Source organism: Acomys russatus, chromosome 4, assembly GCF_903995435.1.
Source record: "Acomys russatus chromosome 4, mAcoRus1.1, whole genome shotgun sequence".
Classification (NCBI taxonomy): Eukaryota; Metazoa; Chordata; class Mammalia; order Rodentia; family Muridae; genus Acomys; species Acomys russatus.
In genome coordinates, this window is record NC_067140.1 from 56,738,318 (window position 1) to 56,753,990 (window position 15,673).

Genomic DNA, 15,673 nt, shown 5'->3' on the forward strand with positions numbered 1-15,673 from the left:
AGACAGGAACTGCTGAGTCCATTTCTGCAGTCCTTAAGCAGGCAGCTTATAGTGCTTCTCAGTCCTCTTCTCTAGCTGCTTGGCCCCAAAGCTTCTCAATTTCCTTAAACCTGCAGCCACCTTCCTAATCAGCAAAGGGTGTCTCTGACTTCTCAGAAAAGTTAACTTCCTGTTTCTAAACATACAGGCTTATTAATAAACTTTGTCATTATACTTGAGAATATTCCTCCTCCTTCTGACTCTGTGTAGGGGTCGGTCTCTCTTCCGTGAATGGTCCTTTCATCTCAGTGTCTCGGGTTATTTATTTTTACATATATTTATTTGTGTCTGGAGCAGCATGCTTGCCATCTGGTACTTATATATATAAGTCAGATGCAACTATACGGATCAAAATCAGGTCCTCCGGCTTTATGGCAAGTGCTTTACTTGCTGAACCAGCTTGCCAGCTACAGTCCTATGGGTTTTATTGTTTGAGGTGGGATCTCAGGTAGCTAACTGTTAGCCTCAAAATCACTGTCATCACACACACACACACACTTTTATTTTTTTAAAATTCAACTGTTTGTCTTAGTTGGATCTTTTCTCCCATACTCAAGTTCTGTCTTAGTTCTAACAAAATAAAAACAAACAAAACACACCCTTCCTAATTTTTCTGTGACAAAGCCAAAGTTTCCAAAAGCATTTTATGATGTCCCCAATTCTCTCTCCTGTCCAAACTATTGCATTGTTTGTCAACTATCACCAATCCCCTGTGTTACTAAGTTCAAAAGGCATTTTTCAGGCTTCATCTTCTTTTGTTTTTTGTTTGTTTTCTTTTCCTTTTCCTTTTCTTTTTTCTTGAGGCAGGGTTTCTCTGTATAGCCTTGGCTCACCTGGACCCTCTTTGTTGACCATGCTGGCCTCGAACTCACAGCTATCCACCTGCCTCTGCCCTCCCCCCACCCCCACTCCAATGCTAGGATTAAAGGCGTGTGCCACCGCCCAGCGTTTTTTCTTTTTTTCTTTTGGTTTTTTGAGACAGGGTTTCTCTGTGTAAGAGTCTTGGCTGTCTTGGAACTCTCTTTGTAGACCAGGCTGTCCTCGAACTCACAGAGATCCGCCTGCCTCTGCCTCCCAAGTGCAGGGATTAAAGACGTGCTCCACCACCACCCAGCATGGAACCATTTCTTTGAAATATATTTTATTCCCTAGATTGCCAGCATTTTGCTTTACTCTTAGAGCTGCTTGGAAGGATTCTTAGGGCAAGTAACTCAATGGCCATAAAACAAATTCTAGGCTCATTATTCCAAAATTTATAACATCTTTAAAGATCTCGCTCTCTTCCTATCTTGATCTTCAGCCTTGCTGGAGATGGACTCAGGACTCAAAGTGCTTTACTGCTCTCCTCCACCCACTGATAACGCCTACTCTGAAACAGGATCTCATTAGGTCGCCTGTCTAGCTTTACATTCCAGAGGTCAGGCGATCCTTTAACCTGAGCCTCCTATAGCCTGAGGACTACACAGTGTGAGCTACCGCGCCTCCTCCTCCTTCCTTTTTCCTTGACTCAGAAAGTGAACTCTTAAAACTTCTAACCAGAATGAACTTCAAGAAACTACCAGAAGGTGCCGCGTTGTTCTTGGCATCCGTTGTTCCCACGGCCTGGAAAACCCTTATCTCGTGGATTTCCGGAGGAACTCTTACTTATCTTTCGTGACTTTTAGAGTAACTTCCTGCGGCAACTGTACAGGCAGTCCTCAAAATAAGTTTTGTTCATTGTGTGCCAAAGGCATCTTGGAATTTCTGTGTACCGTATTCTGTTCACTGTGATATTTACGCATCTATTTCCGTGGTTTAGAGGGACTAAAACACCCTGTAGGCTTAGGCAGTCACTCTAGCTTTTCCTCGACATTCAAAATACTAAAGCACCCCAGCACGCAGCTGCCATGGAGAGGGTGGGGAATCTGTCTGTAAGGGCTAAAGGGTGAGTTCCCAGGCTCTCCGCCGGCGTGGCAGGAGATTTAAAGCACACCCCGCACGGTGATTGGTTCCAGCCTTAGAGGTGTGTCTGCCCCGCGGCGCCGGCGAGTGCGCTTGCGCGCAGGTTCTTCGGGCGCATGCGTGCTCACGCGCGCCCCGTCCGAGCTAGGAGTGTACAAAATCTGCGGGGGCTGGAGAGGAGTGGCCGTAGCAGCCTGGTGAGCCTTCTGGAAAGTGGCTGAGGGAGCTGGTCAGCGGGAAGGGTAGGATGATATCCTAAGGAGAAAGAGGGTGTGGTGGTGGTTGAACGTTGGTGGGGTCGGACTGTAGGGGAGAAGGGAGCTCCGGCCAGTCCTCGGTGGATTGGGCCGAGAACGAGATCGCCAGGCGTTGGCGACCAGCGCGAGCCCAGCGCAGGAAGGGAGGCGCGAGAGTGGTGCCCTGGACTTGTGGTTCGGCTCCCCAGTCTTTCACCTCCAGCCTCATGGTGTTGCTCGTCAATATTAACAGACTGCCTGGTGGCCCTGCTGAACACATGATTCTGAGATAGTTGTTAGAAGAATGACCCCGAGGTCTAGGAAAGTCCCTGATTACCGTAAAATTAAGGCAGGCGCGCACTAAGAGTATGGTCAGGCAAAGGACGATTTTTCCCAATCGGTTTGGATGTGAGGCGACTATCTTAATGTACTGTTACACTTCTTTCCTTCGTCCTTAATCATTAGTCACTGCACTATTAGGAAAAGCAAACTGGTGTTAGAGGAAGCGAAAAACATGAGTTGAGGAAAGAGACTTTTCCCTTTTGCTGTTTGTCATCTGGGTTGGTTTGGGGTGGGGGCAGGGATGGTGACTGCAGGAGAGTTAGATACTGGCAGCTTTTACACGGCGTATTTTCAGCCTTGTGAAAATAATTAGTTTCTTTCTTTTTTAATAATTTATGTGCATTAGTGTGAGGGTGTCAGATCACCTGGAGCTGAAGTTACAGACAGTTGGAGCTGCCATGTGGGTGCTGGGAATTGAACCCGGTCCTTTTGAAGAACAAACAGTGCTTTTAACCGCTGAGCCATCTCTCCAGTCCCTAGTGTAGTTTCATACTAAAAGATATTTTAAGAATTGGAATAATTTCTACCTTGCTTCCTTTGAGAGGGTTTTGAGATGCCCTGGAAAAATGCTGATAGTTCAAACATAGTCAGGTAAAGGGTATTCTTCTCATGTTTTTTCTCTCTTGGAAAATACTATTTAAATTTTGTGAGGCTCTGGGCAGCAGTAGCTCACATCTTTGATCCCAACACTTGGGAAGGAGAGACAGGTTGATCTCTTGAGTCTGAGACCATCCTGTTTTTACAGAGTGAGTTCCAAGACAGCCAAGGCTGCACTAAAAAAACCCAGTCTCTGGGGGAAAGAATCCTATATGGCATAATTTGCTAAAGCACATTTTTCTTTCTTTCTTTCTTTCTTTCTTTCTTTCTTTCTTTCTTTCTTTCTTTCTTTCGTTTGTTTTTCATGACAGGGTTTCTCTGTGTAGTCTTGGCTGTCCTGGACTCACTTTGTAGACCAGGCTGGCCTCAAACTCAAAGAGATCTGCCTGCCTTTGCCTCTCAATTCTGGAATTTAAGGCATGAACCACCATGCCCAGCTAGCTTAAGTACTTTAAAAACTTAAGTTATTTCATAGCAAAGTAAGAAATGTTAGTATTTCTGTCACTAGCAAAGTTGATGCCCAAGGTATCCATTGACTACTTGTTATTTGTTCTTTTGGTGAGAGGTTTTGAGAAAAAAAAAATATATATATATATTCAAGTAGATACATACTAACAAGTAGGAGAAACACTTTTCCTTACCATGCTTCTGGGACAGGTCATATTAAAGCAAATTAAATGATTAAACAACTTAGCCTATATCTTAACTATTTATCATTCCTGGGAGGACTCTTTGGTTTGGTTTTGATTCTTACGTGGCTTTGTTTGTTTGTTTTGTTTTCGAGTCAGGGTTTCTTCTAGCTTTCTACTTTCTACATTGTAGCAACCCTTAAGACCAAGGGAGGTTTGGAAAAGAATTAGGAGTGGGTGACTGGAATTCCAGGTGAGATGCTAATGACACGGGGTCCTCTCTGTCAGGGGTCAGCAGGCCCAATATTCAGTCTTTTGTGAGTAATGACAGTTGCTCTGATGGAGATGATAATGGTTGTTTATGCTCTGAACACTGTTCCATAATAACATATTTAATAGTTGTGAGGTGGTTATAATACCTGGGCGCCCTTGCTGATGTCTATAATCTCCACTACTTGGACGGTTAAAGCAGGAGAATTTCAAGTTTCAGGCTAGCCTCAGCAACCTCATGAAACCCCATCTCAAAAATAATAATAAAATAAAGTCACACAGGCACGTGCGCGCGCACGCGCGCACACACACACACACACACACACACACACACAGTTTCCCAGTTCTTTTAGCCTTGTGCTTATGTCTCAAGATAAGAGCTCTCGGCTGTTGTTCACGCTCCCTCTCTGCCTGCTGCCATGCTCCCTTCCATGATGGTCATGGACTTTAACCCTCTGTGAAACTGTAAGCCCAAATAAATGCTTTCTTCTGTACGTTGCCTTGGTCATGGCCTTTTGTCCCAGCAATAGTAAAAATGAACTAGAACAGAAGCTGGTACCATTAAGACCAGTATTAAAAAAAAAACCCATATAAATAAATACAAATGAAGTGTATATACATTGAACACGCTGTTCTAGGCACTGTTTTGTTTTGGTATTTGATGCTTGGGCTTTAAACTCAGGGTCTCTCCTCTATTTTAAGTTCACTTCTCTCTGAGAGCTGTTCTACTAGGAATAGGTACTGTTAATAAATATTTTGGGGACTGGAGAGATGGCTTAGTGGTTAAAAGCACTGACTGCTCTTCCAGACACCTGGCTCAATTCCCAGCACCCACATGGCAGCTCACAACTGTCTGTAACTTGACAGCCTTACACAGACATACATGTAGGCAAAACACTAATGCACTTAAAATAAATAAATAAAATATGTTGCATGAAAGACTTGTGTAATAATACTGGATTTAAGCATGATTATTATCTTTTAATGAAGAAACTAAAGTATAAAAGTTAAGTAAGCAAAGCATTATGTCAGCTGGATGTGGTGGCTTTTACCTATAATCCCAGAACTTTGGAGGCAGAGGCAGAAGTATTGCTGGATTTTTGTTGTTGTTGTTGTTTGTTTTATATTTTACTTATCATTTTTGTGTGGAGGTGTGGGTATTCACACACATAGGGCAGACAGAGGACGGAGTTCATTCTTTCCTTGCACCATGTGTGTACCTGGAATTAAATTCAGGTCATCATCAGGCTTGGCTTCAGGCGCTTTTGCCTGCTAGCTAGATGGATTTAAGTGTCAAGCCATCTGGTCTAAATAGTACCAGCTTCTGTCTTAGCATCATGGCAGGGAGCAAGGCAGCAGACAGATGGGGGCTTGAGCAGTAGCTGAGAGCTCACATCTTGGGACATAACCTCAAGGCTAGAGAACTAACTGGGGATGCCATGGGCATTTGAAACTCCGAAGCCTGCCCCCAGAGACACGTTCCTCTAATCCTTCCTTGCATGCTTACACTGGGCATTAAGAATTCAAATACATGTGTCTTAGGGAGCCATTCCCCCCCCCCCCCTTTAATGATATTTCAAGTGTTTCTCTGTGTAATAGTCCTGGCAGTCCTGGAACTCTCTTGGTAGACCAGACTAGCCTTGAACTCATAGAGATCCACCTGCCTCGGCCTCCCAAGTGCTGGGATTAAAGGTGTGTGCCACCACTCAAACCACCACAGTGGGTGTACACATATGTCCCAGTTAGGGGACAGCTTGCAAAAGTCCATTCTCTTCTTCCACTTTGTGGTTTTCTGAGCTGGAACTCAGGGCATCAGGTATGTGAGCAAGCACCTTACCACTGAGCCCTCTCGCTGGCCTCAGGGACACCATCCTATAATGGTCTTTGGAATCATTCTTTTTAGAGACTTCAGTGCTGATGTTCTCCAGATGTGGTGTGTACCCAATGCTCTTTATGGGATTCATTTAGTAACTGCAGAACACATCTAAGGTGATACAGTTTTGAATTAGCTAACATGAGATGGGTGGAGGGAATATTGTATGTGAGGGGAAGTGTCATCACTCGATCCTCACCTAAACTTGGTGTCTAATGTACTTAATCTGCCAGATTGTCTTTCCTAGACAAGTGGCAAAGAGCTGCCTGCGTGGCTTTCTCACCTTCCACATCTGCAGTGTTGATGTCATCAGTTACTGCCTCCCCAGGATTAATTACATCAAGTCACTTAGGGTAGAATTGTGGAAATTCCGAAGCTGACAGAAGTGTGAAAGCTGGGTTTTAGACACCAAACAGTTAACTTAAAATATGCACTTCTGTAAAACTGAAGTGTTATTTTGTGTTTGTTTGGTTGGTTCCTGGTTTCTAGTGGTTCCCTCTGACTCACTTCATTTTTGCCTTGAGTCATGTGTTTCACTGTACTTTAAAAGATAGATGTTTATAATAGACATGATTCTGGGGCAAACTTACATCAGATCATTTGCATAGTTGGGGCAGGGGTGCCCATAGAAGAATGGCTAAAGTTATCCACTTAGAAGAAGTATAAAAGAAACCAGAGAGAAAATAAAGGTAAGAAACTCTTTCTTTCTTTCTTTTTTCTTTTTTTAAATTTTTTTAGGTTTTTAGACTGTGTTTTAGGTTTTAGACTGTGTTTCTCTGTGTAGCCTTGGCTGTCCTGGACTCACTTTTGTGGACCAGGCTGACCTCAAACTCACAGTGATTGGCCTACCTCTGCCTCGCAGGTGCTGGGATTAAAAGCATGTGCCACCACGCCTGGGTGAGACTTATTTCTTGAGACAGGGTTGTGTGTGTGTGTGTGTAGCCTAGACTGGCTTTGAAGTGGTGATCCTTCTGTCTTATCTTGCCAAGCATTGGCCTGGGCCGGGACACCTGCCTGTGGAAACTAAGTCTTAACTTAAATCATTTGATCTAAATACTAAATGCCTTCAGGAATTGTTAAAATTGGAACATTGTTTCTTTTTTGGCCTAAAGTTCTCCCTTCCACCTATCCCTCTCCCTCCCCCCCATCTCTGAGTGTGTGTGTATATGTGTGTTTTATATAAAAGTAGCCCAGGTTGACTTGAAATTCCCTATATAGCCCAGGATGGCCTCAAATTTATAATCCTCCTGCCTCAGACTGCCAGGTGTTGGGATTATAGGCTTGCACTACCAAATCTGGCCAAGTACATGAACATTTTAGACATTCGTATTAGAAGTGGGACGTGGCTCAGGTGTGATGATGGGTGCAAGTATCAGGTAAAGAAACGCTTAGGTCCAGCCGTGGTGGCACATGCTTTTAATCCCAAACAAACGTAAAGTTAGTTTGTAGAAGGAAGCACCCATATTTGAAAGTGATGTCTAACTGAGTGGCAGAAAAGATGATGAATCACAGAAGATTTGACAGACTAGGACACGCCCAAGTCTCATGAGAAGAAACAGGAAAGGGGAGCTACTTAAGAAGCAGTTTACAGAGAGAGGAAGAGTTTTACCAGAACAGTAATAGATGCGTTGCAGAGAGGGAACTCAGGCAAAGACACAGAACGAGCCAGAAAATGAGAAGCCAAAAGATTAGAGCAGATTGCTGAGTTAGTTTGAGGCCAAGCAGATTAAAGAGAAGCCAGATTAAATAAATCAGCTGGGAGAGGAGTTTGAGCCAGAACAGCTGAGTTGAACCAGCCAGTCCAGAGCTCGGAAAGAACAAGGAAGGGTGAGCTCATTAAGCAGCAAGCCTCAGAGGCTGAAAACCTTCTAGGCCTAGGCTAGTGTACAGAGGCTGCAAGCTTCAGGACCAGGTTAGCCGAAGGAGGCAGTAAGCCTCTTGAGACAACCACTGAGCCAAGAGAATAAAAGTGACTTTCACAAGACAGAAACCCTGGACTTCTATCCATTTACTTCTGTTGGTTCTTCAGACAGGTTTTTCACTCTAGCTTAGCTCTCTTTGCACCCAGATTGTCCTCAGACTTGAAATCCTCCTGCCTTGGGTTCACTAGTGTCGGGCAAGCAATATCAGACTGTCTTTTGTTCCCCCTTGTAAAAGGCACTTGGCATAGTGGGCCACACTTACAATCCTTGCACCTGAGAGACTGAGATGGAAGGATAGTTGACAAGGCTACAGCGAGTTTCGGAGCAGCCTGGACTGCACAGAGAGACCTTGCCTCAAAACAGAACACCTAGAGAAAGAAATGTTTTCAAATTTTGAACAAGTTGGTATAAACACATGCTACTGAGAGTCTGTCTGCTTCTGCCTCCCAAGTACTGGGATTAAAGGGCTATATCACTACATCTGGCTGGCGTTTATAGACGTAGACCGCCATGCTCAGCGTCTTGGCTTCTAATTTTTCAAAGTGGTAGTCAGAGCCTATTTAACTAAAAGCCACCTGGGGTGGGTGGGTGGACGCGCACACGTGCCTGTCTGTCTGTCTGAAGCTGGGGATCCTATTACGGCCTTGGACATGCCCCATCTTCAGCTCTTAGCTGCTGTCTTTGCCTGTTGTTTTGGTTTGCGTTTGAGTCACACTGTGTAGGCTCTCTGCCTTTAACTGATGACTGATCTTCCTGCCTTAGCCTTCAGAGTGCTTCAGCTACTCTTATTTATTTTGGTTTCTCTGTGTAGCCTTGGCTGTCCTAGACTCACTTTGTAGACCAGGCTGGCCTCGAACTCACAGCGATCCACCTACCACTGCCTCTTGAGTCCTGGGGTTAAAGACATGTACCACCGTGCCTAGCTATTTTTTTTTTCCAAAGGTGACTTTTATTTAATTTATTTTTTAAAGATTTATTTATTTTTTACGTATACAGTGTTCTGCATGTACACCTGTAGGCCAGAAGAGGGCACCAGATCTCATTATAGATGGTTGTGAGCCACCATGTGGTTGCTGGGAATTGAACTCAGGATCTTTGGATGAGCAGACAGTGCTCTTAACCTCTGAGCCATCTCTCCAGCCCCTTGGTTTTTTGTTTGTTTGTTTGTTTTGCTTTGTTTTTTGAGACAGATTTTCTCTATCCTTGGACTTGGCTGTCCTGGACTCGCTTTGTAGACCAGGCTGGCCTTGCACAGAGATCTACCTGCTTCTGCCTCCCTGAGTGTTGGGATTACAGGCATGTGCCACAACATTCAATTTTGTACTCTGTAATTTAAGGCATCCACTTGGGGGTATTGAAGTGTATCCCCGAGAAGGGAAGACTATTGACATTTTGTGCTTTCTTCCTTTCCTTCCTGTACTGTGTGAGCCTGGTAAGGAGATTGTTACAGATTCTCCTCCAGCTACATTCCTCTGTTTTCTTTTCTTTTTTGTATTTTTGGTTTTTTGTTTGTTTGTCTTGGGTTTTCAAGACAGAGGTTTCTCTGTGTAGCCTTGGCTATCTTGGACTCACAGATTACTAACTTCTTCAGACCCTGTTTGAACCCATTCTTGCTGCCTTATGTGAAATATTTTCCATCTAAGCCTTCAGTAAAGACTTCTCTCGAAACTTCTGTTAGCAGTACTTAAGACAAATCTGTTATTATTTTTATTCTCTTATGATTCAGAGAGGTCAACTATCTGCCAATGGGTGGGGATGTTTCCAATAATTTAGACTTACTGTATGAGCCAACTGAAAGATTTCTCTCAAGAGAACCAATGACTGGTATTATACTTTGGAACCTGGGTCTGGAGTTTATTCATTATTCTATTTTCTCCGTTTTTTTGTTTGTTTGTTTGTTTGTTTTTGTTTTTTGTTTTTGTTTTTTTTTTTTTTTTTTTTTTTAGCTTTCCTAGACAGTGTTTCTGTGTGTAGCCCTGGCTGTCTTGGAACTTGCTTTGTAGACCAGGCTGGCCTAGAAATCACAGTGATCCACCTGCCTCTGCCTCCCTTTTGCTGGGATTAAAAGCGTGCACCACCAGTGCTGCTACTACCACCACCTTGTGGCCCTGACTGGCCTGGAGTTTGCTTTGTGGACCAGGTTGGCCTCAAAATCACAGAGATCTGCCTCCCTGCCCCATTCTTTTTTTTTTTTTTTTTTAATTATGTATACATGTGTATATGTGCATATGTGCACATGAGTATGGGTGCTTATAGAGGCCAGAAGTCAGAAGAAAAAAAAGAAAAAAGCCATTTAAGGAGAATTGTAAAAAGAATTTTAATTCAGAACGTGGTTGCTCTGGCAAGAGATCACATTTAAAGACCTAGGTCTGTGTGATCCAGCTGGAATACAAAAAAACACCTTTAATCCAGGAGACAGAGGAAAACAGATCTGAGTTCAAGGCAACCTGGAATAGAGCAAGTTTCTGGTAAAGAAAAGCTTAGGTCCAGGCTTGGTGGTACATGCCTTTAATCCTAAACAATGGAGGTAAAGTTAGTTTGTAGAAGGAAGCATCCATGTTTGAAACTGATGTCTGTTGAGTGGCAGAAAAAGTGACAAATCAGAGACAGATTTGACAGAATAGGATATGCCCAACTTTCATGAGAAAAGGGAAGCTACTTAAGAGGCATTGCGGAGAGAGAGGGGAGGCAGCGTGACCAGGATAGTAATAGACAGTTGCAGAGAAAACTCGGGTGAAGAGCCAGAGAATGAGAAGGATCCAGGAGATTAGAGCAGATTGCTGGAGTTAGTTTGAGGTCAAGCAGAGCAATTCAGAGGGAAGAAAAAAGCCAGATTGTCAGCTAGGAGAGGAGTTTGAGCCAAAACATCTGAGTTGACCCAGCCAGCCCAGAGCTCAGTAAGAACTAGAAAGGGTGAGCTTATTCAGTAAGTCTCAGAGGCTCAAAACATTCTAGGCCGAGGTTAGATTTCACGGCGGCTAGAAGCTTCCAGGACCAGGCCTACCTTAGTAGACAAAGGCAGTAAGCCCCCCAGATAACAATTGAAAAGGCGAATAAAAGTTCATTTTACAGGGAATCTTATGTTTTTAGATTTGTAAAGAAATATGTTGTTTTGTCTACTACTTCAACCTTTATAATAACATTAGAACCCATTAGTTGTACATTTAAAAATAACAAAATTTTATGTGGTGCTTACTGACATAGGACTGTAATACTAGCACATGGGAGATAGAAAAATCAGGCATTGAAAGCCTGGGCTGCATAAGACTCTGTTTCAAAAAACAAAGAAATGAGGGGGGAGGGGCATGAGCTTATTGAATACCAGGCACGTTCCAGTGAGTGTACTAAGGACTTTTGTTTTTGGGACAGAGTCTCTCTCTACAGCCCTGGCTAATCTAGAACCACCTGCTTCTACCTCCTGGATGTGGGAATTAAAGGCATTAGCACTCCCGGCTGTGCTAAGAATTTTGAAGACTCACCTTTGTATGTTTGTTTTGAGACTCTTTCTTTGTAACCTAGGCTGACATTGAATCCCTGCTCCTGTGTACTGAGAATATAGGCGTGTGCTGTCTCACCTCTTCACCAGAAGTCAACCACGTTTGTCCTTCTCCCACTTTGACACTGAGGAAACCGAGTCTAGTCTACGCTGTATGTTTGTACGTGTGTCTGTGTGCATGTGTGTATACTTGGAAGTCAAAGAACACCCCCCTCTTCATGCATGTGCTGCACATAAATGCTCACAGACACATTAACAAAGTAAACCTTTTGTTACTTGTCAGCGCACACTTCCTGATCCTCAGCCCCAGAGAAGGGGAAGTGTTATGCAGAACTGGAGTTAGCGGAAAGGGTGTGTTTCCAGATGACCTTACTGGCACCTGACTCATCTACTTTCTACTGCATCTCTTGATGGGTTTTTTTGTTGTTGTTGTTTGTTTGTTTGTTTTTGTTTTTCAAGACAGGGTTTCTCTGTGTAGCGTTGGCTGTGTTAGACTCACTTTGTAGACCAGGCTGGACTCAAACTCACAGCGATCCGCCTGCCTCTACCTCCCGAGTGCTGGGATTAAAGGCGTGCGCCACCACCCCCTCGCCCCATCTCTTGATTTTTAGAAGGCAGGATTTTTTAGTCTTTGGTTTTGAAACAAGTCTTCTGTAGATTCAAGCCTCTCTTTGAACCCATTTGAGATTTTTGTTTTGTTTTCGCTAACAAGGTAGTAAATATTGACTTCTAGTTGGCAAGAATCACCAGATTGAATTACAAATTCTGTTTGTGAGATATGGCTTCCTTATCCTGCAGTGTTTCCGTAATTGTAGTAGATTGTCTGAAAAGCTGGCTGAAGTACTGTTTGCAGGGGCTAATTGATGAGTGTGTACTATTTTTCTTGTCATTTGTCCCTCTGTCCCGAACTAAGGAGATACTTATTGGAGCCATAGGTGACTTTAGACCGTGCTGCCTCATAGGCTTAGACTTGGGCTCTAGGAAGTGACAGAGAAGCTAGAATCTACCTGAGCAGAAAAGAGCAGGACAAGGAAAGGCATACAAACATCTGGAAGTGACAGGGTAGAACGTACTTCTTTTTGTTGTTGTTTGTTTTTTGTTTTTCGAGACAGGGTTTCACTGTGACACTGTGTTCCTTTGTAGACTAGGCTGGCCTTGAACTCACAGTGATCCACCTGCCTCTGCGTCCCAAGTGCTGGGATTAAAGGCATGTGCCACTACGCCCGGCTGAGCACACAATTTAATGTTAATGTTTAATGAATGAATAGTTGCTACTTCATGGAAGGCCTTTATATCTTCTTTTTAAGCTTATTTATTTTATTTATGGGTTGGGGTGTTTTGCCTGCATATATGTCTGCTGTGTGTATGCATGGTACTGGAGGACATAAGAGGGCCTAGAACTGGAGTTACAGATGGGTGTGAGCCACCGTGTGGTGCTGGGACCCTAATCCAGGTCCTCTGCAAGAGCAGCCAGTGCTCTTAACCACTGAGCCACCTATCCAACACCCACATATTTTACTTGTATATCTTAGTATGTGAATTTTGCCTGAACACAGATGTGAAAACTATAAAGTTATATTTGGAACTTCTGGTGCTTGTAAAAACCTTTTATTTGTGTACATCTGTGCATGCATTATGCATACATATCTGATATAGGGCACATGTGGAAGCTTGGGGGACAACTTAGAGAAGTCACTTCTACAATTTGGTGTAAAGGTGGCACTTAGGTCCTTAGATTTGGATAAACACCTTTACCCACTAAGCTATTTAAATGAACTTTTTGTTTGTTTGTTTGTTTTTTAAAAAGATTTATTTATTAAGTATATGGTGTTTCACTTGGATGTATGCCTGCAAGTCAGAAGAGGGCACCTGATTTCATTATAGATGGTTGTGAGCCACTATGAGGTTGCTGAGAATTGAACTCAGGACCTTTGGAAGAACAGACAGTGCTCTTAACCTCTGAGCCATCTCTCCAGCCCCTTAACTTTTTTTTTATTTTTGGTTTTTCGAGACAGGGTCTCTCTGTGTAGCCTTGGCCATCCTGGACTCACTTTGTAGACCAGGCTGACCTCGAACTCACAGCGATCCCCCTGCCTCTGCCTCCCAAGTGCTGGGATTAAAGGCGTGCGCCACCACGCCCGGCTCAGCCCCTTAACTTTTAGGCTCAAAAATCTTAGTTAATTGCATTTAGCACATTTAGCTACATACAAATACACAATCACACATAACTTAAAGGGCTGGGAGTTGTGGCTCATTTGCCTAGCATGTGTGAGGACCTGAATTCAATCCCCAACACACACACAAATGAAAAAGTGTCTGATTATTGCATTGCAGGGGATTGAGCCCAGTGCCTTGTGCATGTGAAATAAATGCTCTACCACTGAGCTACGTTCTCTACCCCGGCCGAAGAAATTTGCTAGTGACCAACTGGCTGTTTTATTCCATATTACACACTTGCTGGGTTATGGGATACAGGTCCTTTGAGAGTGTATACTGTTTCTTTACTCATTTGCTCATTCATTGGCTATTTTCCAAGTACATACTGTCAGATCCTGTTAGGTGTTGACATAGATGAGAAAGCCTGTCCCCTTCAGAGTGTCGTCTAGTAGTTTGATTTGCCGGTGATCAACTGGCTGGTTAATTTGATTCTCTGTTTGTCAGTATAATTCATTAGGGTTTCTGGCTGAAACACTTTGAACGTTTGTGCCTGATCATTCTTTGTTAATCAGCTTTCAGAATGAGTGTTAGGAGTTTTAGTAGCTTCCCTGACCTTCTGCCACCAACATCCCTATCCACATGTTACTAAAATCACAAGTTTCCAAGGGCTGAATATGGTGGTCCACACCTCTAATCCCAGCACTTGGGAAGTAGAGGCAGATGAGGGGACCAGGAACTGGGGGAACAGGGATGAGTGGCGGTGGAGCCCACGAAGAATCCCAGGAATCAGACTCTGGAGACCAGACTCAAGGTGCAGATCTAACTTTACTGTGCAGCGTATAAGCCTTTCTACGATTGAAAAGCCACTCAGACCCTCCCATGCTACCCTCAAGCACCAATAGCAATCAGTCAGGTTGGTGTAGCTATAAGGAAATGTTGGGGGGCCAAAGTCACCTCAGGAGACTTCCGTAAAGAGGTGGGAGGCAGTCACCACCCTAGCCTCAAGATCCTGTTTTGAGACTTGACTACTGTGCTAGGAGTCCCTAGTAGATGAGTACTGTGTGCAGGGGGTCGGGGTCGTTCGAGGAGCCATAGGCGCTGCAGACGCTTCACTTGCCGTTCTTTATGGCCCCCATAGGCAGAAGGGTAAGACGTTCAAGGTATCCCTCAGTCAGCTTGAGCTACATGAGATGCCTTCTCAAAAACAACAATGACAGCAAATCTAGAATGCAAGCCAGGTGTTATCTGCATTGTAGACAAAAAGCTTTGATAATTGGTTGTCAGAAATGTAATATAGCACTGTGATGTTGTTTAGTGGGTCAAGTGATAGCCATGCAATCATGAGAACATGAGTTCAAATGCCCAGAACCACTGTAAAGCCAGATGCAGTAAGTAGCTCAAGCACAATCCCAGCACCTATGGCTGACTGGGAGGTGAGGACAGGAGCATCCCTGGACCAAGCAGCCTGGTCTGTATCTGCACGCATCAGTGAACAAAGAGAGATCCAGTCTCAAACAACGTGAAAGGCAAGGACGGACACCTGAGACTTCCCTCTGACACACATGCAGTGCGGTGTATGTGCCATTGACATGCATATGCTCAGATTTATACATACACAGACATTACATACACATACATACATGATGTAATGCAAAGCTTTAGACAGCAGTGCAGCAGAGAACTTGAGACAGGTATGACCTTCCAAGGTGCTCCTCACCCCAGAGACCTACTTTCTCCAACCATGGCTCACCTCCTTAGAGTGTCCAGAACCTGCCAAATTGTGCTACCTGCTAGATACCATACATTCAACACGTGAACCTGTGAGGAGCATCACACTCTAACACCTGCCTTATTTCCTTAAATGTTTTACAAGATCTTTCTGGGTTACTGTGCCTTCAAGAATAATTGCTTAGGGCTGGAGAGATGGCGCAGTGGTTAAGAGCACTGCCTGCTATCCCAAAGGTCATGAGTTCAATTCCCAGCAACCATATGATGGCTCATAACCATCTGTAATGTGCTTTGGCGCCCTCTTCTGGCGTGCAGGAGTACATGCAAGCAGAGCAGTGTATACATAATAATAAATAAATTACATCTTAAAAAAAAAAAAAAAGAATAATTGCTTAGTTTCAGAGCGTCTTCACTAAAACAACAGACCATATAAATAGAGGAGC

The 15,673-nt window shown here is 43.8% G+C and overlaps 1 protein-coding gene across 3 annotated transcripts in view; it reads left to right on the plus strand.

Moving 5' to 3' along the window:
- The first annotated feature begins 2,025 nt into the window (after positions 1 to 2,025).
- Snap23 (synaptosome associated protein 23) overlaps positions 2,026 to 15,673 on the plus strand; it is a 30,235-nt gene continuing 16,587 nt past the window's right edge. Inside the window, exon 1 of one of the 3 annotated variants that reach the window (XM_051144461.1) lies at positions 2,026 to 2,177. The gene's annotated coding sequence lies outside the window, so the exon portion shown is untranslated. Of the gene's footprint in view, positions 2,223 to 15,673 lie in introns of all 3 variants that reach the window. The other 2 variants (XM_051144460.1, XM_051144462.1) reach the window with 2 other exon arrangements.